This window comes from Tamandua tetradactyla, chromosome 2 (genome assembly GCF_023851605.1).
Source record: "Tamandua tetradactyla isolate mTamTet1 chromosome 2, mTamTet1.pri, whole genome shotgun sequence".
NCBI classification, from domain to species: Eukaryota; Metazoa; Chordata; class Mammalia; order Pilosa; family Myrmecophagidae; genus Tamandua; species Tamandua tetradactyla.
The window spans coordinates 122,339,516-122,364,909 of NC_135328.1; positions in this window are offsets into that span (position 1 = coordinate 122,339,516).

Genomic DNA, 25,394 nt, shown 5'->3' on the forward strand with positions numbered 1-25,394 from the left:
AGACGGAACCTGTTGGGTTTTGTTACGTCCCATTTTATTTAGGTCCTTGCTGTATACAGGGAATAAAAAGAAGGGAAGACTGCTGGAAACTTTAGTTCTAGCTGGTTCACAGCTATAAAGAGCAGATTGTATAAAGCAATGCATTTTGCAGTTTCTCTTAACGCTTTTGATCATAAGTAAGTAGAATATGGGGGAGGGGTTCCCGGGTGGGGGAAGGGTTGAAAGAAGAGGAATAGAGTTGCTTAGAGAGATACATTTGTAAAAAGGGATAGCAGCTGAGTTTCTGAGGCTAAATTTTTTGGTGCCCTATGGTGTTAATTAGACATTTCTTTTCAACCTGATTGACAGTGCATTTTAATGAAGAAATAACAGAGCACAACGGAGCCTGGCAGTATGCTCTTTTCTTACAATTTACAAGTTGAACTTCCCTTGGCAACCTACATCTGGTTTGCTCTGCTAGTAAGTCTGTCAGTAGAACAATGTATAGGCTCTTTCATTTCAATAGGTTTGCTGTTATTAAAGCCTTTTGCATTTTCCTCAGCTTAATTCATTAGGGCTAAGTTTCATCAAATTACTTTCTTTAAATTAAAAAAAAAAAAATAGCACAGTTCGGACCAGTCTGAATAGAAAGGGGATAGTATGGAAATTCATGAGCTTTTAAAGGAAGAGACTGTATGTTAAGGGTTGTATAGCAGAGATTTCATGGGAATTTTTTAATGTATCTTTTTTCCCTAAAGATGGATTATGTCCTGGAAATTAGAATAAATCCTAAAGGATCCCCTAAGCCTCCTATGATCAATTGGAAATAGAAGGTCCGTATGCATTAACTACCTTTACCAGCTAGAGTGCTGCTATTTGGGCAACTGTTTTTAGATAACTTTACTTTTTAAGATTTCAACTTTGCTTTATATTTATAAAAAGACTCTTAAAAAATAAATATATCTTTTGCTGTTTACTTCCACCCAGGAATAATTGCTCATCTCTAACAGAGGCTACATGTCCTTCCTTTGTTACAGATATAATAGGTGACCAGGGAACACATGGGAGAGAGATTGGGTTTATCTTCTCTCTGCCTGGGGACAGGATTGGCCTTGGAGTTTGGGGCAGGGCTGGACCTACAAATTGGGGGTTAAGTGACTCCAGTAGAGGAGTATGAAGGCAGGGAGCCAAACAAATCGTTACAAGCTTCTCCTCCGGGAAAATGGAAGCCATTTTTTAAATTCCAGGAATTTCTTGGAACACACAGTATTCTTAAACAAAGGATCTTTGTGACATTCAGAATTACCTAATTTAGGAGAGGAAAAGACTCACACCTCACCTGCCTCTTTTCCCTTAGTCTACATCCATTACTTTGTTTAGATCAATTGAAAAGACCTTCAAATTTGGAGTCTAACCATAATCCCACATTTTCAGGAGGAGAGCAAAGAGGTGTTGTACCTTATTAAGGGTCCTGCCCAAATGCTTTTTCCAGGTGTTTTCCCACCTGGTTCTCACAACGTTTGCTTCTAACATTTTCTTAAGTAGAAAAAAAAAGCTTGCATTCATTCTTCATATAAGCTTTACCTATTGCCACAAGGATGTGATAGAAGAAAATGCTAATGAAAACAAAAGAAAGTTCCCCATCAGTTACTTCTGTTCACAACTCACTGATTAAAACTAAGTCATGAGACCACCCATGGTTGCAAAGGAAGGTGAGTAATTTCTGGGCCCACTGCAGCCCCAAACAAAATCATGGGATAATGTTAACGAAGAAAGAGAGAATGAACATTGGACGGACAGCTAGCATGTTCTGCTAATTCACCATCTTTTGGAAACTTTCTGCTAATTCACCATCTTTTGGAAACTGGGGGCATTTCTAATGCAAGTTGCTATGAACCAGTTACAATAGCCCCAGGCTGTTATAAAACTTTCATTAGTACTTCATTATTCAGGTAATACAAGTTCATTGTAAAAAAAATTAGAAAATGTAGTTGAGAAAGGAAAACAGAAAAAAAAAAAAAAAACAGTACTATAAGCCATTGTGTAGAGAGAACTTTAAGGGATGGATACACACACACAAGTACAGTATTTTTTTTTCCCTTTCAAAAAATGGGTCTGGCCTCGCTCCCACCAAGATGGGGGAGTTATACACTTCAGGGGTCCTTTCCCCACGGACGCTCTGAATAACTAGGAAAGTTGTCAAAAACATCTTTCTAAAAGTTTCAGAAAACAGTAAAGGATTACAGTAAGAGGGTGAGTGCTGAATCAAGTGCTACAGCCACTAAAAAGAGTAAGAGAATTTCACAGCACCCAGGCTGGCTCTTCCCCCATCTCCTCACCAGCTCAGCCAAGCTCCTAGTGTGGATCCCAGGTCTTGGTTCCAGTAGGAGCAGAGTAATCCTCGGGCACATACTTGGAGCATATGTATCTGTCCCAATCTGTTTGGTGGTGGCCTGAGGGACTCATAATCCCAGAACTTGCCCTGCCTGTAGAAAGTGGCTCACAGAGCACTGGTGGAGAGCAATCCAGTTATACTGCCTTGGGCAAGGGATTACTGCCTGTACAGTATACAGTGCAGTGCCCAGGACCACATGGAAATGGCTTCTTTAGGAAGAGGGGACATTCCTATCCATGTCAATAGGGGAATTCCTAGAGCCACACACACTCCTTGCACATGCCCAAGATAAGATGCATGTGCAGAAAGGACCAAGGAGGGCCCTACACTCTGGCTGGGAACTATTCTCTAAACTCACCGTATAGGTAAACTCTGAAGGATTACACTCTCAGAGGCCATCTGCAAAGACTGGAAAAGGTATTTTCTTTTTCTCCTCCTTCTCGCTATTAGTATTTTGTTGTTGTTGTTAACTCCTTGTCTTCAAGGGAAGCTCTGTCATAAAACCAGCTGGATGAAAGCTTAAGAAACAGATACCTCAGAGTCTAAATTCCAGTGATAACACATTAAAATATCAATACATCCAAGTTTCAATAAAAGATAATGAAACATTCAAAGAAGCAGTAAGTGATGGTCCAGGCAAAGAAGAAGATGAATGCATTAGAAGCCACAATGAGGAATCAAACCGAAATTTAAGACCACAGTAACAGAAATTTAAAATTTCCTAGAGAGATACAATGCAGACTGAAGGTGGTAGAAAGAATCACTGAACTTGAAGATAAGAAAGTTGATATCATACAATCTGAGGAGCAGAAAGAAGAAAGAATGAAGAAAAGTAAACAGAGCCCAAGTAACCTGTGGGGAACCCTGAAGCATACCAATATACACATTGTGGGAGAAGAAAGTAGAAACCGAGAAAGGGGCAGACAGAATATTCAAAGATATGATGACTGAAAACTTCCTAAATTAACAAGACATGAATATCCAAGATGCTCAACTCCAAACAGGATAAACCCAAATAAGCCCACACTGCACCACATTATAATCAAACTGTCAAATGCCAAAGATAGAGAGAGAAGCAACGTGTCACACTGAAGCAATGTGTCACATATAAAGGAAACCACAATAAGATTAAGTGCCGATTTCGCATCAGAAACTTAGGGGAGGCAAGAAGGCAGTGGGAAGACATATTTAAAGTGCTGAAAGCAAAAAATGTCAACCAAGATTTCTATATCTGGCAAAACTTTATTTCAAAAATGAGAGAGAAATTAAGACATTTGCAGATAAACATAAGCTGAGGGACTTCGTCACCATTAGACCAGCCCTACAAAATGCTAAAGGGAGTTTTGCAGTTAAAAGGAAAGGACACTAGACAATTGATTGAAACCACATTAAAAATAAAGATCTCCAGTAAAGATAATAAGATAGGTAAATATAAATTCCAATACTCTTACATTTTTTATTTGTAACTTTTATTTTTTCCCACTTTTTATTAAAAGGCAAATGCCAAAAATGCAATGATAAATCAATGGTTTAGGACTCATAATGTATAAATACATAATTTGTAACAAGAATTACCTACGGAGTAACAGAGGGTTATAGGAACATTGTTTACATAAACTACCAACATCAAGTCAGCATTGAAGCAAAAGAGATTGTTATAGATTAAGGATATTAAACTTAAATCCCATATTAATCACAAAGAGAATATCAGAGACTATGCAAATTCATAGATTATATGAATAATAGGGTAATTCAGATTATCAGGTGGGGGGAGGCAGGAGCAATGGGGAATGAATGCCAAAGGGAGTGAGTGTAGGGTTCCTATTTGGGGTGAAGGGAAGTTTCTAGTGATGGGTGGTGGTAAGGGTACTGCAACATTGTGAAAGGGATTAATCTCCTGAGTGGTATGCTTGGGAGGGGTTGGGATAGGAAGTTATGTTATACATATGCATCTACAAGTAAAAAAAAAAAAAAGAAAGAAAGAAAGAAAGTGAAATTACAGAGATAACAATTAAATGCAATACTGATACTGAAGGTGAGCTATGAATGGGGGTGAAAAGGCTCAAAAGGACATAAGAAAAAATTGGAACATAGAATGTAAGCTTTATATTAATACATTTGCTGAACTTAATAATGCCACAAAAGGTGATTACATAAGTGAATATCCTTGTTCATAGGAAATGTACATGGACGTCTTATGTGGTCAAAGAATATGATGAGTGCAACCACTCTCAAATGCTCAGAAAATAGATATATAGATGCCAGATAGAGTGATGAAAGATAGAATGATATTGCAAAGGTGGCAAAATGTTAAGATTGGTGGATCTGGGTATCTGGAAGGGGGGTGTTGGATGTTGGAATTCTCTAAATAGGGTTTGTATTATTTTTGCAACTCTCCTATAACTTTGGAATTATTTCAAAATTAAAAAAAAAATTGGTCTGATAATTTCGAATAGGTTTATTTTTATTTTGGCTATTTCCATACTCTATGTTTGATTCTATAGCAGAGTGGCCCAACTTGAAAAAGGGGTGGTATATTTGAAATGTACATAGATCTTCTGCAACTTGATTTCCCACATCCAGTCCTTGTACTCTTTCCATCTGTCTCTGTCTCCCTCACACCCACACACCCACACCCCTCTGTACTTTCCTCTCTGGCTAGACCTCATTTAAGGCTCAAACCACAACTCCAGACACAGGGCAATCCCAAGGTGCCATCTACAGTGGAAGATGGAGAGAGGGGTTTGAATCAACTTGGTCTGTGTCTCCCAATTAGAGGCTTTCTGGAGGCAGGGGCTTGAGCCAGAAGGGTGACTGGAAGTGACAAGGACCCCCAAAGCAGATGTGAGGAGGGCTGAGGTAGGCAAGAGGCCAAGACACCAGGGAAGTCTAGAGATTCCCCCAAGGGAGGAAGGAGCAAGGTGGAGAGGATGTGCCTGCCCAGCCCCCAGCAGGTGAGTAAGGCAGGACCTGGGGGGCCAGGCTGATGGGTTGGAAGGTTCTGGGCTGCAAGAGACAGGAGTGGACCATGGCGATTCCATTTATTTCATTTACACATTTCAGATTATGACCGTCTGCTCCAAGACTTTTACACAAGTCCAATACATTTCAAAGAGCCTTGACTTGGAGCATTTTTTATGTTTGAATGCTATCAACGTCTGCTTGCAAACGCCTCCAGCAACGCTGCTGGGGGCACTTTCTTGCTTTCTCCAAAGCTCTTCCAACACTTGCTCATTGGATTCACATACAGATTGATACAGTAAAGATCTCCATTTCTCTGATGAGGAAACTGAGGAGCAGAGCAGACAATCCACTTGCTCAAGGCTCTGCTGCTCAAAGATGTCTCTTTTCTCCAGGCAATCAGCATGACAACAGGACACAGTAATCTTATTATGGCTTGGAGAGCAAGTATTGGAAGAGCTTTGGAGAGCTGCCCACAAAAGGCCAGGCTGACTAGAGGCTTTGTGATTGCAAAGATTGGTCAACTCCATCTCCAGGGACCCTTCCCACTGGGGCTGTCCATGCCTCCCCACTGCCTACCTCCTGGGAGCTCCACCAGCCAGTGGTTCCAGGATGCCCCACCCCAGAGCTGGGTATGGTGGCAGGATAGAAGGCTGCTTTTCCACCAGTGGAGCACAAAAGAAAGGCCACTCGGGGCAGATGACCCCCAAGTTCTCTTCTGATAAGGAGAACAATAATAATGCCTAGTCCACATTGAATATGAACAATAAAAAGCATAACGATATCAAGTCAGTTTAGAAATTGAAAACACTACCCAAGCATAGGGTGGTTTCACAATCACTACTTTTTGTTGTCTTCATTAATAAAATCTAACATCTAACATTTACTGATCACAGGTTACCTGCCAGGCACTGTGCCACGAGCTGTTCATGAATTATCTTATTAATTCTTGGAGTAACCCCATGGTATGGGTATTATCGTTATCTCCCCTTTTTAAGAATGAAGATGCTGAGACAAGGTTAAGTAACTTGCCTAAGGCCAGAGCTGCCAAATTATAGAGTTGGGACCCAAGTTGATCCAACTCTGAATCCTGTTCTCTTAACTAATCTAGGTATGATTATTCTGCACGATTTTCAGATTCTTCATTATTCAGGTTGCATTCTTTGGATGTTTTCTGGTTTGTTAATGTCTATTTTTAAGATTCACCACCCATAACTGGAAAAATACCCCCCACTATGGCTTGACCATCACATAAGCGAAATCCTGTTCAATTTGACGTCAGTTATGAACATATTCCCTAAAGGGAGGCCCCAGCCAGAGAGGGTGGAAACTCTTAAGAAATCAATAAAATACCCTTCTGTTGGGTGTTCTAAGCAATATTCCCAAATGCTAATTATTATTGTTAAATGGGTGACTCATCTGAAAAAGTACCCTTTTAAAGTCGTATTGCATCATATGGGAGCCGTTTTAAATAGACCACCCTGTAAACAAACATTTTCAGCTTCAAGCATTCAGGCACCACTTCTGTGTAGGGGGAGGTTAATGGTCCTTTCCACTTCACAGACAGCACAGGCTTGAGGGCTGCAAGCAGGGCTGGCCGGCTCCTGGTTCTCATTCCCGCTTCACTTACACAGCATTAGATTGTCTCTCTCCATAAAAGCAAAAATTTAACAGGGGAGATAAAGGGCTGAGAAACCCCAACCCATTTAGCACTGAATTAAAAACAGACCATTCATAAAGAAAAGAGGATCCTTTAAAACGAAGTCCAAAAGGAGGATAGACAGGATAAGAATTTGAATCAAAATATATTAAATGCTACTTGTAACAAGGCAAAAATGGAATGGGTTGCATGCAGCCTGCAATGCTGAAACGTTTATTAATACACAGGGCAGAGAAAGAGGAGCCTTGGCTTCTCTGGAAAGCGCAGGAATTCTAACTGGTTAATATGCAGACAAATGAGAACAATATAAATTTCACTGTTTGAAGGAGGGGGAAAATCTCCTCTTAGGAAAACAAAACAAAACAAAACAAAAAACAAAGCAAATCTTTACCTCCCTGTGCATATTTTCCTTCTCTCCAGTGATGAAGTGTTTGCACTAATTTTCCAGGGAGACCAGAAAATATGTATGGTGTGTTTTGTCTTCAGTGGCATCTTGGGTCACTGAGTGCCCTCATTCAATGCTATTTGTTGATGGATAGATGGAAGAATCAAACCTTTCAGCGTCAGGAAGAAGAAGAAAGAAAGAAAGAAAAAAAAAAAGTAGCCAGAACTCAGCGTCCATAGGAATCCCCCATTAAAAATAATTTGAAATGTTAAATCTAAAAGTTAAGACAAAACACAATGGCACGGGATGAAGCCCAAACATTATCAATAGGAGGGATGGGTCAGTTCGATTTTGCCTCTGTTGGTTAAGATCATGTTTCTAGAAGCTGAGCGCAGTGACAAAAAACAGTGTTGCGTGCGGGGTCTGAATGGGCCAGATTCGGGTCCTTCACATCAATTGTGTGCAGAAAGAAAGGCCCAAACAGCTAACCCGGGTTGCCCAGAGAACTGGGTCGGCGGCGGGAGTGGGTGGGGGTGGGGCAGGGGGAGGGGGGAGGGGAAGCGACTCTCGCTGCTCAGAGGGAAAAAGTCTCCACTTGCCCGCTCCCAGCTGAATGTAATTGCAGACCCTGTGTTGCGAGAGAGCAGAAAGGGAATGCATCCTGACACCCCCCCCCCCCCCGAAGTTCCCAAGGGAACCGGAGGCAGCATGAGCTCCCCCTCGGCGGCGCCGCCTGGCTCAATTAAATGAAGCGGCCGCTTCCCCGGGGCTAGGGTGAGACCCCGGGCGGGCACCTTAACATGGCCTGCTGCACCTCCAGAGGCTTGTCGGGGCTCGCTGGATCCTTCCCCTCAGGGCAGGCCCCAAGGGGAGTCAAATCGGAGCCTCGGTGGAGCCCTAGGAGATGGAACTGGTGGCTGAGCTAATTTTCCCAGATGTTCTGGCAGAAGTTAAGGCAAGTCAGGGCAGATGACTGGGTTATTGTACAAGGTGGAGTGGGGTGCAGGAGAAAGGAGCAGCAATGATGTTCTGGGGGCCCCTACAATGGGCCAGGCTGTGCTAACGATTTTTAACAGTTCTGTCCTTTACTCCTGCAAATGAGGGTTCCTCATTTCACAGATTAGGCTTTGGGACAGTAAGCGATATGTAGAGTCACAAACCTCATGTCAGTGGTAGAGGAGGACAGGATGCTAGTCTGGATCTAAGAGTCACGTGTTCAGCAGCCGCCTCATGGGCTTTGCCTGAGAAAAGCCTCTGCTTTGGGCCTTGGCAAAGTTCCATTCCCATGCTGAGACTGGATAATTTCATCAGACCTCAGAACCCTAAACATCAGGAATAGTCACATCTTCCGCAGGAGGGAAGAGCAAAAGGTTGAAATGAGACCACGTGCCCAGGTGGGATCCTAGGAAGTGGAAATTTGTATTCTGTGTTTTGCTGAAGCACTCTAGGGTTGGGCCTCTTTGGAGGGGAAGGGAAGGAAGTAGGACTGGAAAGAGGGAGAACTTGGGCTGCAAGGAAGACTTAACCAAGACCTCAGCCAACCCTCCCAGGGAGCTCTGGGGCTCGAGTGGCTCTTCAGAGCACCATTCAGCGCATCCTTGCTAGATCATTCACTAGATGCAAACTGTCCCAGGGCAGAGGATGTGAACTCAGGAAAGGTGGTTCTCTTCAGCCAAAGACAAATCATAGAGAAGGACTCAGCTGAGGGCTGTTGGCAGCCAACCTTCCATACAGCTGAGGGAGCAAGGGTCTCAGTGGGTCCCCGGGATCTGGGTAAGTGCCTCATGCACCACTGTACATCCGTACAAAATAGACATAAACCAAGAGGCCAAGAGACACTGGGAGGCGTGGTACAAGACCAAAGAACAGGGTATTTTAAAGTACTCCGTTGAGAGATGCATGGTTTTACACATATTAATATTTCCAACATTGGGATGTATGATCTTAGAATTGAGTAGATACTGCATTTTGTTATCTGGCTGATAATTAGGGCTCTTGGGATAAAAGAGTCTTCCAGTCTGCATATTGCTTAAAGAGAGCGTTATGGGTTGACTCATAACCCTACAAAGACATGTTCAGGTCTTAACTCCTGGTCCTGTGGGTGTGAACCCATTTGTAAATAGGCTCTTTGAAGATGTTACTCATTAAGGTATCCCAGATAAAATCAGTTGGGCCTTAATCCAATATGATAAGTCCTTATAAGCTGAGGAAATTTGGAACCCACTGGAGACAGAAGGAGGCAGATGGCCTTGTGATGGAGGCAGTGATTGACTTAAAAATGTCTGGTGAGTCACCACCAGAATGCTACAGACTGCAAAGAAAGCATGATCCTGCCAATACCTTGATATTGGACTTCCAGCCTCCCAAACCCTGGGACAATAAATTCCTGTGGTGTCAGCCAGCCAGTGGGTGGGTGGTATTTGTTACAGCAGCCCTTGCAGACTAAGACAGAGTTTGTTCCTGCTCCATTCACAACAGAAATTCATATTTCTCCCTTGCTTCTGAGCTGTTTTCAATATTTGTTCATTCATTCGTTTTGATCTGAACCTTTGAAAACAAGTAAACAAGTAAATGTGTGATGACAAATTGTGGTATAAACTGTGTGTGCTGTTTTCTGAGCCTTTTCTAGCTACCACCCTCTAGAGCCTCTTAATGAATAAACTACCATAATAAATTCCTTTAATTTTGTGTGTGTGTGTTTGCAAATTGTCCTAGAAATCTCCCTAGAAAGGTGAACTCCACTGTTGGAAAAGACCAATGTTGCCTTGTAGGTTGAATTTAAAATCCACAGCAATTATAAGGAAATTTTTACTTTATCACTGAAGTACTTAGCATTAAATGGTTTGTGGCAAAGCACAACATTCCCTCTGCCTTCCTCCTCCATCCCTTTCCTGGAGACAACTCCTTAAACTTTCTCAGTTGTTCTTTTCTAGCATTTGAATGTCCATAATTCTAAGTACCTGTGTATCCTGATCTCTTTTGATTCATTCATTTTTATCTACTGACTTTATATTATCATAGAGGAGCCATCCTCTCAGCCTCTTCCCACTGATGTAATTATATCACAGATTTTAGGATTAATGAACATTTAGCATTTATGATATCATGTCTACACAAATGTTATTCTCAGCTGAGCATTGTAGAGTGCTATTCACATTATTTTCCTTCCCTCTTGGTCCATAAAGGAAATGATTGCATTTTTTTCTTTTGCTTGATTTTCTTAATGACTATTGCAAATTCTTTCCACACCTTCCAATAACCTGCAAGTACCACTTCCTAAAGGAAAGTCCTCAAGCTTCCTCATGAAGTTATCATCTGTTTCATTATCCTCCCTCCTGTCTGTTGTGTGGCACAGCTGTCATCCTGAGATTTCCTTTGCTGCCATCCCAGGAATTGCTTTGCCTTCTCTGAGACTGGGTTTTTCTAGTTCCTAGATCTTACATATTCTCAAGTGGAAAGGACACTACGTACACACACACACGTTTGCATATGTATGTATATGTATACATATATCTGTATGTGCACACGTACACATGTATATACCACATATAAACACACATATATATACACCATAGATATAATTTATATACAGCAAAATGCACAGATCTTAATTGTATTGTTCAGTGAAGTCTGACAAATGAATATTCCCAAGTAAGATATAGATTATTTCCTTCTCCCAGAATGTTTCCTTGTGCTTCTTCCCAATCTTGCCATACTTTCCCAAAGGAACCATTTATCTGATTTTTGACCACAGAAGATTAGATTAATTTTATCTATTCTAGAATTTCATATAAATGGAATTATATAGAAAATATTCCTTTGGGTCTTTCACAGTATACTATTTTTAAGATTCATCCATCTTGTCATGTGTAGTCTGTTCCTTTTTATTGCCAGAACAACCGTATCTTATTCATGCCTTTAGTACTTGTCATAGCAACTCAAGCAAACTAAGAGAAAGACAGCCCTTATCACAGAGGAGGCTACAAATGACCTATCCTGTGGACATTAGTTAGCCCCTTTCCAGATCCTGTCAACTGCTTAGTCAATGGACTATTTGACTAAGTGGCCACAGTAATAGGGGAAGAAATTGTCAATGATCAAAACCATGTCACTGCTCTTCACCATGACCAATCCCATCATTTCTTCATGCCCAGCTTGCCAGCCGCAGACACCAATCCAACCCCTGCAAAGGGATCATGCCTGGGAGTACAATCTGGCCACCTTGTGGCAAACTGATTAAACTAGAGGGGGCATCGATAGATACTGTACTTATTTTGGATTTAAATTTGCTTTCCCCATTCACCATGTTTCTACCAGCAATGCCATCATGGACTTACTAAATACCATACACATCTTTGCGGTTTTTGACAAAGAAGCTTATTCTATAAAAAAGTAAGAAGAATGAGAAAATGAAAAGGAATTTCATTCTCCACGTACCCAGAGGCATCTGACTTCATAACAGGGTGGTGGGTCAGCCTATAGAATATGCTATGCTTCCACCACCACCTTGTGAGGTTGTCATGGTGTCTTATGGGATGCAGTAAAGGTTGGAATCAGTGACCAGTGGAGTGGTTTCTCCTATTGCCAGAACTCATGAGTGGAAGAGGACATGCCACTTCTTATTACATTTGATGATCTACTTGCAAAACTGTGCTGCCTGCCCCTGGTGTTCTGGACTCTACTGATTTAGGGATCTTAGTACTGGAGGGAAGAAGACTTCCATTGGGCTCACAATCACTGAATTAGAAGCGACAACTTCCATTAACTATTTGGGGCCCCTCATGCCACTAAATAGTCAGGTAAGAGTTGGATTAAAGTGTTACCTACTTTGATTTATCCTGATTCTCCAAGGGAATAAGTTTATGCAACAAGTAGGTAGAAGTGGGTGTATGAGTAGAATCCAGAAGATGTACTTCCTAGTTTTACCATGTTTTATGGTAAAAAAAAAAATAAAATAAAATTAGTGGAAGACCCTTTCCAACGAGCCCAAGGTCTCAGATCTCTGATAATATAGGTTTGAGTCACCCCATTGGATATCTAACCCTGGGCAGTAAACCCTGAAGTAAAAGGGAACACTCACTGGGTAGTGAAGGGGGTATCATAAGTACCAATTAGAATCTTATAACCAGTTGCAGACATGAGGACTGTAGCATCAATCTCTTTTAATCTGGACTAGTAGCACTTTAGCTAATATAAATAGCAAAAACTTTATAGGTTGCTATATATTTGATTCCAGTCTACATCATTGCAAAAACTACAACACACGTCTTTTCTAGACATGCCATTCTTTCCAGACTTAATTCCTGCTAATTTGGGAACATCAGGCTGTCGTGGAACCACATACCCTTTAGCTTCTAGGAGCTGTTTTATCCAGGTTAAAGAGCCTTCTAGATGCCACCTCTTTTCATCTGCATGGAGTAGAAAACTATAAAACTAATAACAAACATGCATATTTAGGAAGATGAGTTGAACAGAACTTGTAGAAATAAAATTCTATAATTTAAGTATAAATGAAATGACTTGGTTATCAATAGAAAAGATCTACGATCTGCAATAGAGATCAGAAGAAATTACCCAAAAATGCAGCATAAAGAGAGAAAAATATAGAAGAGAAGGTAAGAGCTATGACATAGTGAGAAAAATCTAACAAATATTTGCTTTCCAAAAGGAGGAAAGAGAAAGAAATAGCACGGGGAATATTTGAAAAGAGAGTGACTAGGAGCTTTTCAGAAGTGACTAAAGACATCTATTCACACATCTGAGAGGCCCACTGACCCCCAAGCATGCTGTATGAGTTTCCTGCGGCAGCTGTAACAAATTACCATAAACCTGGTGGCTCAAACAATGTGCATGTATTTGCTCCCAGTTCTGGAGGCCAGAAGTCTAAGCTCAGGGTGTTGGCAGGCTTGTGCTCCACCTGAGCCTCTGGGGGAAGATTCCATTCCTTGTTCTTTCTAGCTTTGGTGTCTGCTGGCATTACCTGGGAGTTCCTTGGCTTGTGAACACATCTCTGCATTCTCTGCCCTCTCCTCTGCATGTGGACCAAATCTCCCTCTTCCTCTCTTACAAGGAAATTGTGCAGGCTTTTAGGGCCCGCCCAGGTAATCCAGGATAGGCTCCTCATCTCAAGATCCTGAATTTAATAACCTCTGCAAAGACCCTTTTGCCAAATTAGGTAACACACATAGGTTCCAGGGATTAAGATGTGGGCATATTTTGAGAAGGTCGTTTTTCAACCTTCTACACATACTAAATGTTAAAAAGAAAAGAAACATGCAGACACATCATAGTGAAAACACAGAAAAACAGTTTTTAAAAAATCAGCCAGAGGAAAAAAGGTAGTTTCTCTTCTATGGATTAATAGTTAGATGGAAAGCTCATCTGCAAATATGGAAGGTGGAAGTCAGTGGAATGAGACTTATCCAGGAAAATTATCTTCAAGGGTTTTCCCTGGAAAAGCTGACCTACCAGATGATCTACCATCTATGATACCAGATATCAAATTTGTTATTAAAAATATAATAAGGCACTGTAGATTTTATGCAGACCTAGACAATGTACTGTCTAGTGTAATAGCTGACTCATCAATAATCAGGAAAAGCAAATGAACACCACAGTGGATAACAGCATAGGCATGCTAGATTTCCAAAAAAGGAAACTTCTGGCAATACCAAGTGTTGGTGAAAATATGGAACAATGCTTTATTCCTGGACCTGAGAGGCAGTTCTTTAGATGTTCAACATTGTTTTTTTTAAAAAGGCTATTCATTATTACAGAAGCAATATTGGTGCAATGTACAAAACTGGAAAATAAAGACACACACACACAAATCATATTTCTGCTACCCGAGAAGACTACAGTGACATTTTTGTGTGTGTATGTATGCATAAATGTGTGTGTGTCCGTATGCACATATATGAGGATGTGATGTGACGTGGGATGAAGAAGACCTGGGCTTGCTTTTCAGGAGCCTCAGAGAGGCAGACTGAATACTTAGGTGTGTTGAAAATATTAAAACAGTCAGGAAAGCAGCCGAAGTTTTGAATTAAATATGTATGTTTATCAAAAAGAGTTACCTGAGAACAATGGGAATCCAGATGCTGAGAGATAAGAACTTTAATTAGCTTTATATTATTTATTAACTTCCATAAAAAGAATGCTCTATTGGGTAGTTTGTGTGTTGATCTTTATATATCATGTGTTCTTATTAGAAAAGTCATACTTGGAATGCCAATACATAAAAATGTGAAAAATAGAAAAAAATCACTCTAAACCTCATAACTGTGTTATTTTGGTACCTATCCTTTCAATTTTTAATGTATGTGTGTGTATATTTAAAACAAATTTTGACCATGTGGTTTTGAAAACAGTAATGCACATATACTGAAAGAAAGCTGGAAAACATGGAGAAATATAAAAAATAAAGTAAAAATCACCTATAATCTGAATAGCCAGTGGATCCCTTCCAGCTTTAATCATCATGCTTCTTATAAACTCTTTTATACAACCCAAGCAAAGCAGCTTTTGTAGCTGTATATTTAAGATGAGGGGGTGGTGAAGCATTTCTCCACTTCAATGAAGCAAAGAAATCAAACAGGGTCTCTCACCCAGTCAGTGAAGGCAGCTGGAGCCACATAATGAGGGTCTGCTGTGCCATATATAATTAAGGGGGTATGTGGGTAAATGTATATGAGCAAAGAAAAATCATAAGATCCAAGAAGCCAAGCATGATGGATAGCTTCAAGGCAGGCTGCTTACTAAGAGTGGTCTATATCACATAGAAGAGTATCTCTGCAAAGCAAACTAAACTTCTGACAATTCAAAGGATGTATTTACACATACACACACATTTAGAAATGCCTTGGGTGTCATCAGATTTGTGCTACCTTCTTTCAGTTTCAGAATTTCCATCTTGAATGCTTCTGTACTAAACTATGCCAGGTCCAGTTATTTTGAAGTCTATTTTTCTTTCCATTACTAGAAAGTAATTTTAGACAAAAATCTTTCTAAAATATTTAAATCTCTCTGAAGGCATATTTATCTCTTTCCATTAAAACAACATACTAAAGTTTATGACAATTTCTTTAAACTGGAATTCAAAATGTTATCAATGTTTATGTACTGAATGGGAGGGTTGCCATTCCAAATTGGTTAGGAAATGGAATTTTTCTCTAGGTCTATAAAACAGTGATTATACCTATTATGCATCAAAACATAGAAATGAAGTCTAATTTGGAGGTGACAGAGATATAGAAAAATAGTGAGTTGTTTCAATGCTAAAATAAAAGCTGTAAAGGGATGCATACAAGATACAGATAGGGACAATAAGCTGGATTTTCAACTTTTCATTAGATAGCTTGGGTGTTTTATAGACACAAGGGAGACTGGAAACAGTAAGGCAGGAAGGAACAGAGCTTCTGGCTACCTCACGGCATAGTCTGCATCAGAGTCATTTTTCTCTTCCCACATTCCTTAGAACAATCCCTGGAGCTTGAGATCAAAATATGTTTATTGAGTTCCAGTCAAACAAGATAGCCACTCGAGATGTTCCAGGGGCTGTTCCCCCATAGAATCTCTGAACAATTAGCAAAAAATGACAGAGACCTCTTCCTCAGAACTCTGGAAGACAGTTAAAAGTTCTAATAACTGCATGGTACAGAATCAAGAAAATGCAGTTAACAAAAATGGTAGGAGAAACTGAGGGTGACCTTACTGGCCGCTCTCCCCAAGTCTCCTAGGCACATGTAGAGCCAGCCTCTACTCCCACTGTGGGGCCCTGGCCCTGTTTCAGAGTGAGCAGAATAACCCTCATGTGCATACTGCAGTACCTGTGTGCAGGTACCAATCTATCAGGTGATTACCTGAAAGACTGAACCAGGAAACCTTCTCAGGTTCACCCTACCCAAATGTGCCCAGTAGGCAACAGCTAAAGCAGTGTAAGAGCAATTAATTCAAAGTGATGTGGGGCAAAGGATTACCTGCCATAAGTCATAAAATGGAGCACCCAGGAAGTGAAAAAAGTCTGTTTCATAGTGAGCAGAGGGAACACTTGATTCTTGTTATGGTGGGCAATTCCCAAGGCCGTGAGCAAGCACAAGCCCAGGACAAGATGAAGGATTAGAAAAGACAGAAAGGATCCAGTACTTCACATTTACCTCAGACAGATCTTCTTATACGGGCTAAACTCTGAAAGAGAGCACTAACCAATGCAGAGACAATTCGAAAGACTGTGAAAGGTATTTTTTGCATTGCTTTGTTTGTGTTAGCTCCTGGCACTCAAGGAAATCTCTGTTATCTCACTAGCTGGAAATAAACTAAAGGAATAGACATCTTAGAGACTAAATTCCAGAGTTAACACTTTAAAATGTTAAAATGCAAAGTGTGCAAAAAAAGATGACTAAACAACAGGAAATGATGGCCCATCCAAAATAACAAGATAAAAATCCAGAAACCATCAATGAAGAAAACCAGACTTTAGACGTAGCAGACAAAAACAAACCAACAAAAAAGTTCTTCAGTAGTCCCAAAAAAGATAAGGAAAAAGAAAAGAAAAAGAACTAAAGGATATCAGGAAAACAATGAATCAACAACATGAGACTCTCAATAAAGTAACAGAAATATTAAAAAGGAACCAAACAGAAACACTGGAGTTAAAGACTACAATAACTGAAATGAAAAATTCCCTAGAGGATTTCAACAGCAGATTGGAACTGACAGAAGTAAGTGAATTCAAAGACAAGACCATTGAAATAATTTAGGTGAGGAGCAGAAAGAAAAAGAATTTTACAAAGTCGACAGTGCCTAAGAGATCTACGGGGCACCAATATATACAATATGGAAGTCTCCAGAACAAAAAGGAGAGAAAGGCACAAAGGAATATTTTTTAGATAGTGGCAGAAAACTTCCCCAATTTAATGAAAAGTATGAATATGTGCATTTAATGAAACCCAGAGTAAACTTGAGGAGAACTACTCCCAGATACAGAGTACTGAAACTGTCAAATGCCAAGGATAACGAGAGAATTCTGAAAGTGGAAAGAGAAAAACAACATGTTGTTTACAAATTCCAATAAGATTAAGTACCAATTTCTTATCAGAAACCATAGAGGCAAGAAGGCAGTGGGATGAAATATTTAAAGTGAAAGAAAACAACTGCCAATCAAGATTTTTATACAGTGAGACTGTCTATCAAAAATGAGGGAGAGATTCAGACATTCCCAGATAAACAAAAGCTGAGGTAGTATGTCACTGCAGGACCTGACCTCCATAAAGACAGTTTTTCAGATGGAAAAGAAAGGACACTAGACAGTGGATCGAAGCAGCAAGAAGAAATAAAGACCTTTGCTGAAGGGTAGCCATATGATTAATTATAAATGCCAGTACTATTGTATCATACGGTTTGATACGTAACTCTACTTTTTACTTTTTAGCAGGTACTAAAATGTGAACACATAAAAACTAATGATAAATCTATCATCTTACATATACAATGTACAAAGATAATTTGTAATAAGTACAACAGAAAGGTGGGGGAATGGATGAATATAAGGACAGTATAAGTGTATACTATTGAAGTTAATATGGTATCAAACCAAACATGGTTGTTACAGATTTAGGGATTTTGTGTTAGTTTGCAAGCTGCTGAATGCGATATGGTGGCTAGAATGGCTTTTATAAAGGGGACTTTAATAAGTTACAATTTTAGAGTTCTAAGGCAATGAAAAAACCCAATTTAAGGCACTGACAAGAGGTTGCCTTAATTCAAGGAAGGTCCATGAGTTAGAAACACCTTTGTCAGCTGGGTCCTCACGTGGCTGGCATCTGCCGGCCAGGTACAGGCTTGCTTAACATCTCATGGTGACATCTGCTGGGCTTTGAGCATCTTCAAACATCCGCGTCTCTGTTCTCCACGTCTGCATCTGTGTCAGCTCTGCTGTGAAGTTTCTCTCGTCTCTGATGTTTCCGTCATTTCTCTAGGCTCTGTCATTTCTGGCATTTCTCCAAAATGTTCCCCCTTTTAAAGACTCTCGCAATCTAATCAAGACCCACCTCGAATGGATGGAGTAACATCTCCATATAATCAAAAGTTAATGGGAGACAATATTTGGAAACGATATATCAGATAAAGGTCTAGTATTCAGAATATATAAAGAGATTGTTCAACTCAACAAGAAAAAGACAAACAACCCAATTAAAAACTGGGCAAAAGACTTGAACAGATACTTCTCAGAAGAGGAAATAAAAATGGTCAGATGGCACATGAAAAGATGCTCAACTTCCCTGGCTGTTAGGGAAATGCAAATCAAAACCACAATAAGATAGCATCTCACACCCACCAGAATGGCCATTATCAAAAAAACAGAAATTGACACGTGCTGGAGAGGATGTGGAGAAAGAGGCAAACTTATCCACTGTTGGTGGGAATGTAAAATGATACAACCTCTGTGAAAGGCAGTTTGGCAGTTCCTCAGGAAGCTAAGTATAAAACTGCTTTGTGACCCGGCAATACCATTGCTAGGTATCTATTCAGAGGATATGAGGGCAAGGACACAAATGGACATTTGCACACCAATGTTTATAGCAGCATTATTTACAATTGCCAAGAGATGGAAACAGCCCAAATGTCCATCAACAGATGAGTGGCTAACAAGCTGTGGTATATACAAACAATGGAATATTATGCAGCTGTAAGATAGAATAAAGTTATGAAGTATGTAACAACATGGATGGACCTTGAGGACGTTATGCTGAATGAGATTAGCCAGAACCAAAAGGACAAATACTGTATGGTCTCACTGATATGAACTAACATTAATGAGTGAACTTGGAGAATTTCAGTTAAGGATACAGGTTATCAGGAGATAGAAATAGGATAGAGATTGGGTACTTGGAGCTGAAGAGATACAGATTGTGCAACAGGATTGATTGTAAAAATTCAGAAATAGATAGCATAATACTACCTGATTGTAGCACAAGAATGTAAGTACACTGAAATAAGCTGAATGTGAGAATGATAGAGGGAGAAGGGCTGAGGGCACATACAAAACCAGAAGGAAAGATAGATGATAAAGACTGAGATGGTATAATCTAGGAATGCCTAGAGTGTACAATGATAGTGACTAAATGTACAAATTTAAAAACGTTTTTGCATGAAAAAGAACAAAGGAATGTCAATATTGCATGGTGTTTAAAATAGATGGTCATTAATATTTTAAAACTTCAACTTCTGTGTGAGACTAAAGCAAGAAATGTTTATTTGGTACAAAATTTACATTTTAACTAATGCATTTTTAATTTAATTTATGCGGAGAGTTTCATTGAATACCATAAGTACATGGAACTGTGAATAGGGCATGAGATTTTGGAGGTTTGTCCAGGTTAGTGTGATGCCCCAATAAATCCCAGAGTGATTTGAACAGTGAATAAAGAAGTATTTTCAAAGTCCCCTTGGGGGAGTGGGGAGAAAGGGGAAAATTCAACTTTCCCACTTGGAGAATTCTTGATATTCTTGCAAGCAGTGGAGACAACCAAATCAATAGGCCAAGCCCTCAATCTTGGGGTTTGTTCCCATGAAACTTATACCTGCAAAGGATAGGCCAAGCCTACTTAAAATTAGGCCTAAGAGTCAGCCCCAAGAACATCTTTTGTTGCCCAGATGTGGCCCCTCTCGCTCTCAGCCAACACGGCAAGCGAACTCACTCCCCTCCCCATCTCTATGTGGGACATGACTCCCAGGGGTGTAAACCTCCCTAGCAAATGGGACAGAAATCCTAGAATGAGCTAGGACTCAGCATCAAGGAACTGAGAAAACCTTCTTGAACAAATGAGGGGAAGAGAGAAATAAGACAAAATAAAGTGCCAGTGGCTGAGAGATTTCAAACAGAGTTGAAAGTTATCCTGGAGATTATTCTTATGCATTATATGGATATCCTCTTTTTAGTTTATGGTGTATTAGAGTGGCTAGAGGGAAGTGGCTGAAATTGTAGAGCTGTGTTCCAATAACCATGTTTCATGAAAATGATCGTATAATGATACAGCTTTCACAATATGACTGTGTGATTGTGAAAACCCTGTGTCTGATGCTCCTTTTATCTATGGTATGGACAGATGAGTAAAAAATATGGATAAAAAATAAATAATAGGGGGAACAAAGGTTAAAATAAATTGAGTAGACTGAAATACTAATGGTCAGTGAAAGGGATAGGTAAGGGGTATGGCATGTATGAGTTTTTTCTTTTTTCTTTCACTGGAGAGATGTGAATGTTCAAAAAAAAATGATCATGTAATGAATACACAACTATGTGATTATATTGTGAGCCATTGATTGTAACCATGTCAAGAATGTTTATATGTCAAGAATGCTGGTATGTCTGTTGGTCGTTTATAATGAAAATATTTTTTAAAAAGTTAATACTCACAATTGGGTGTGTCACATCTCCATGGAGATAATCTAACTAAAAGTTTCCAATCTACAGTACTGAATAGAGAGTAAGAGAAATGGCTGTTCCCGCAAGATTGGATCAGGATTAAAACATGGCTTTTCTGAGGTACATAATAGATTCAAACCAGCACAGCTGTAAAAATTTAAGCCCCAAAGTAACCACAAAGAAAATATATACAAAATTGAAATGAAAAGGGACTCGATATAGAATAATACAAAAAATAAAATACATTTGAAAATGGGCACTAACAGAAGAATTGAGGGACAAAAAAGGTATGACTGACAAACTCAAATAGCAAAATGTTAAACGAAAGTCCTACATTACCAGTAATTACTTTAAATGTAAATGGATTAAATGCTCTAGTCAAAAGGCAGAGATTGGCAGTATGAATTAAAAAGCAGGGCACAACTATACTATTTGCAAAAGACTTTCCTTAAATTCAGACACAAGTAGGCTAAAAATGACTGGATGGAATTAATATAACTTCAAATAGTAACCAAAAAAGAGTTGGGGTAGCTATTCTAATTTCAGATAAAAATAGACATTAAGTCAAAAACTGTTATGAGGACAAAGAAGGCCACTATATAATGAAAAATGGTCAATTCAATAAGCACACATAATTATAAATATATACGAACCTAATGGCAGAGTCCCAAAATATATGAAGCGAACACTGACAGATTTGAAGGAAGAAATAGAAAGTTCTACATTAATAGTAGAAGACTTCAATACACCACTTTCAATAATGGATAGAATATCTAGACAGAAGATCAATAAAGAATGAGAAAACTACTCTACATCAACTAGACCTAATAGACATACATAGAATACTTCACCCAACACCATCAGAATACACATTCTTCTCCAGTGTACATGGATCACGCTGCAGGCTAGACCATATATTAGGTCACAAAACAAGTTTCAATAAATTTAAAAGGATCATAATTATGCAAAGCATCTTCCTGAACAATGGAACGTAGCTAAAATCCAATAACAGATGGAAAATCCACAAATACATGGAAGTTAAATAACACACCCTTAAATAATCAATGGGTCAAAAAAGAAATCACAAGGAAAATCAGGATATATCTTGAGACACACAAAAAATGAAAACATAATATATCAAAATGAATGGAACAGAGAACCCTATTGTAAATAATGGACTATAGTTAATAGTATAATTATAAACATGTTATTTCATGAATTGGAACAAATGTACCATACTAATGCAAGGTGTTCATAATTGGGTGGTATATGGGAACTCTGTATTTTATGCATAATTTTTATGCAAACCTACAAACTCTGTAATTAAAAAAAAATGTAGGGGGCACAATGAAGGCAGTGCTCAGAGGGAAATTTATACCCCTAAATGCTTATGTTAAAAAAGAAGAAAGAGCTCCAGTCAGAGACCTTACCACACACCTGAAAGAACCAGAGAAAGAACAGCAAACTAAACACAAAAGGGCAGAAGGAAGGAAATAAGAAAAGACTAGGGAAGAAATAGATGAAATAGAGAATTAAAAAAAAATAGAGAGAGAGAATTAACAAAGTCAAAACTTGGTTCTTTGTAAAGATCAATAAAACTAAGAAGCTTTAGCTCGATTGATGAATACAAAAAGAGAGGATGCAAACAATTAAAATCAGAAATGAAAGGTCAGACATTACTACTGACTGCACAGAAATAAAAGGACTCTTATGAGGATATAATGAACAACTAGAGGCTAACAATTTATACAACCTAGATGAAATGGACAAATTCCTACTAACACACAAATAACCTATACTGACTCAAAAAGAAACAGAAGATCTCAGCAGGATAATAACAAGTAAAGAGAATGAATGAATAATTTAAAAACCCGTTTCAGTTTGCTAAAGCTGCCAGAATACAATATACCAGAAATGAGTTGGCTTTTACAACGAGCATTTATTAACTTACAATTTACAATTCTTAGGCCATGGAAATGTCCAACTCAAAGCATCAACAGTATGATTTCTGGGCTCTGAAGACAGACTGCTCCCATCTGGGACACCTCTTTCACATGGGAAGACATGGCCAGCATCTGCTAGTCCTTCTCTCTTCAGTTTCATTGCTTTCAGCTTCTGGTTCCAGTGGTTTCCTCTCTGAGCATCTGCGGGTCCTCTCCTAACTTCTCTGGGGCTTTTCTCTATGAGCTTTTCTTAAATTCATCTCTTAGCTTCCACGTAGGACTCCAGCAAGAGAATTAAGATCCACCCTGAATGAGGCAGGTCACATCTCAATTGATATAACCTAATCAAATGATCCCACCCACAAAAGATATATACCCAGGAATGGATTAAAAGAACATGGACTTTTCTGGGGGTACATAACAGCTCCAAATAACTGCACCTCCCAACTAAGAAAAGTTCAGGACCAGACGGCTAAAATGGTAAATTTACCAACATGCAAAGAATTAACATCAACACTGCTCAAACGCTTCCAAAATGTTGAAGAGGATGGAATACTTCACAAATCATTCCACAAAGCCAGCATCACCCAAATACAAAAGCCAGATAAAGATATCACAAGAAAATTACAGACCAATATCCATCACAAATATATACTGAAAAATCCTCAACAAACACTAGTAAAAAAAAGTACATTAAAACAATTATACACCATGCTAAAGTGGGATTTATGCAGGGTGTGGAAGGCTGGTATAATATAAGAAAGTCAATTAATTTAATACACCAAATTAATAGAATGAAGGAAACAAGGCTCATGATAATCTTAACTGAAGTAGAAAAGGCATTTGAAAAAAATGTAATACCACTTCTTGATAAAAACAGAAAACTAGGAATAGAAGAAAACTTACTCAATATGATAAGGAGCATATATGAAAATCCCATAGCTACATCACATTCCATGGAAAAAAGCTGAAAGCTGTCTTCTAACATCAGGGAAAAGGCAGGGATATCCACTGTCACCACTGTTATTCAACACTGTACGGGAAGTTCAGGCCAGAGCAATTAAGCAAGAAAAAAGAAACAAAAGCCATCTAAATAGGAAAGGAAGAAGCACAACTTTCCCTATTGTTCTAGTTTGCTAGCTGCCAGAATGCAATATACCAGAAACAGAATGGCTTTTAAAAAGGGGAATTTAATCAGTTGCTAGTTTACAGTTCTAAGGCCGAGACAATGTCCCAATTAAAGCAAGTCTGTAGAAATGTCCAATCAAAGGCATCCAGAGAAAGGTACCTTGGTTCAAGAAGGCTGGTGAAGTTCAGGGTTTCTCCCTTAAGTGAGAAGGCACATGGCGAACACAGTCACGTTTCTCTCTAGGCTGGAAGGGCATATGGCAAATACAGTGTCATCTGCTAGCTTTCTCTCCTGGCTTCCAGTTTCACAAAGTTACCCAGGAAGCGTTTTCCTTCTTCATCTCCAAAGGTTGCTGGCTGTGGACTCTCTGCTTCGTGGTGCTGAAGCATTCTTTCCTCTCTCCAAATCTCCAGTCTCCAAAATGTTTCCTCTTTTATAGGACTTCAGAAACTAATCAAGACCCACCCAAATGGGTGGAGACATGTCGTCATCTAATCCAGTTTAACAATCACTCTCGATTACATCACATGTCCAGGGAGATGATCTAATTACAATTTCAAACATACAATGCTGAATAGGGATTATTCTGCCTTTACAAAATGAGATTTTGATTAAAACATGGCTTTTCTAGGGGACATACATCCTTTCAAACCAGCACACCTATTTTCAGATAATAGAGAGAATTCTGAAAAACCTATAACAGATGTTAGAGCTAATAAACAAATTCAGCAAAGATGCAGTGTACAGAATCAACTTACAAAATTCAGCAATGTTTCTACACACTGGTAATGAACAATTTGGAGAGGAAACAAAGAAAAAAGTCCATTTATAATAGCAACTAAAGAATCAAATGTCAAGGAATAAATTTAACAAGGACGTAAAGGATCAATACTCAGAAAACTATAAAATACTGCTAAAAGAAATCAAAGAAGACCTAAATATACGGAAGTCCTATATTCATGGACTGGAAGACTAAATATTGTTAAGATGTGAATTCAACACAACCACAATAAAAATTCCAACAGCCTTTTTGTAGTAATGCAGCAGACAATCATCAAATTTATACGGAAGATTAGGGGTCCTGAATATCCAAAACCATCTTGAAAAAGAAGAATGAAGTTGGAGGCCCCAATCTTCTGAATTTTTAAAACTTATTACAAAGCTACAAGTAATCTGAACAGCACAAGGACAGACATATAGACAAATGGACTTGAACTTAAAGTTCATAAATAATTCCTCACATCTATGGCCAATCAATTTTTGACAAGGGTGCCAAGTTCACTTAATTGGGAAATAAGAGTTTCTTCCATAAGTGGTGCTGGAAAAAATGGATACTGATACGCAAATAATGAAGTTGGACCCCTCTATTCACACCATAAACAAAAATCAACTTTAAATGGCACAAGGAACTTAATATAAAAGCCCAAACTATAAAACTCCTAGACGAAAATATATGGAAGCCTCTTCATGACCTTGTTTCAGGCAATGGTTACCTTAGACTTTACACCAAAAGCAC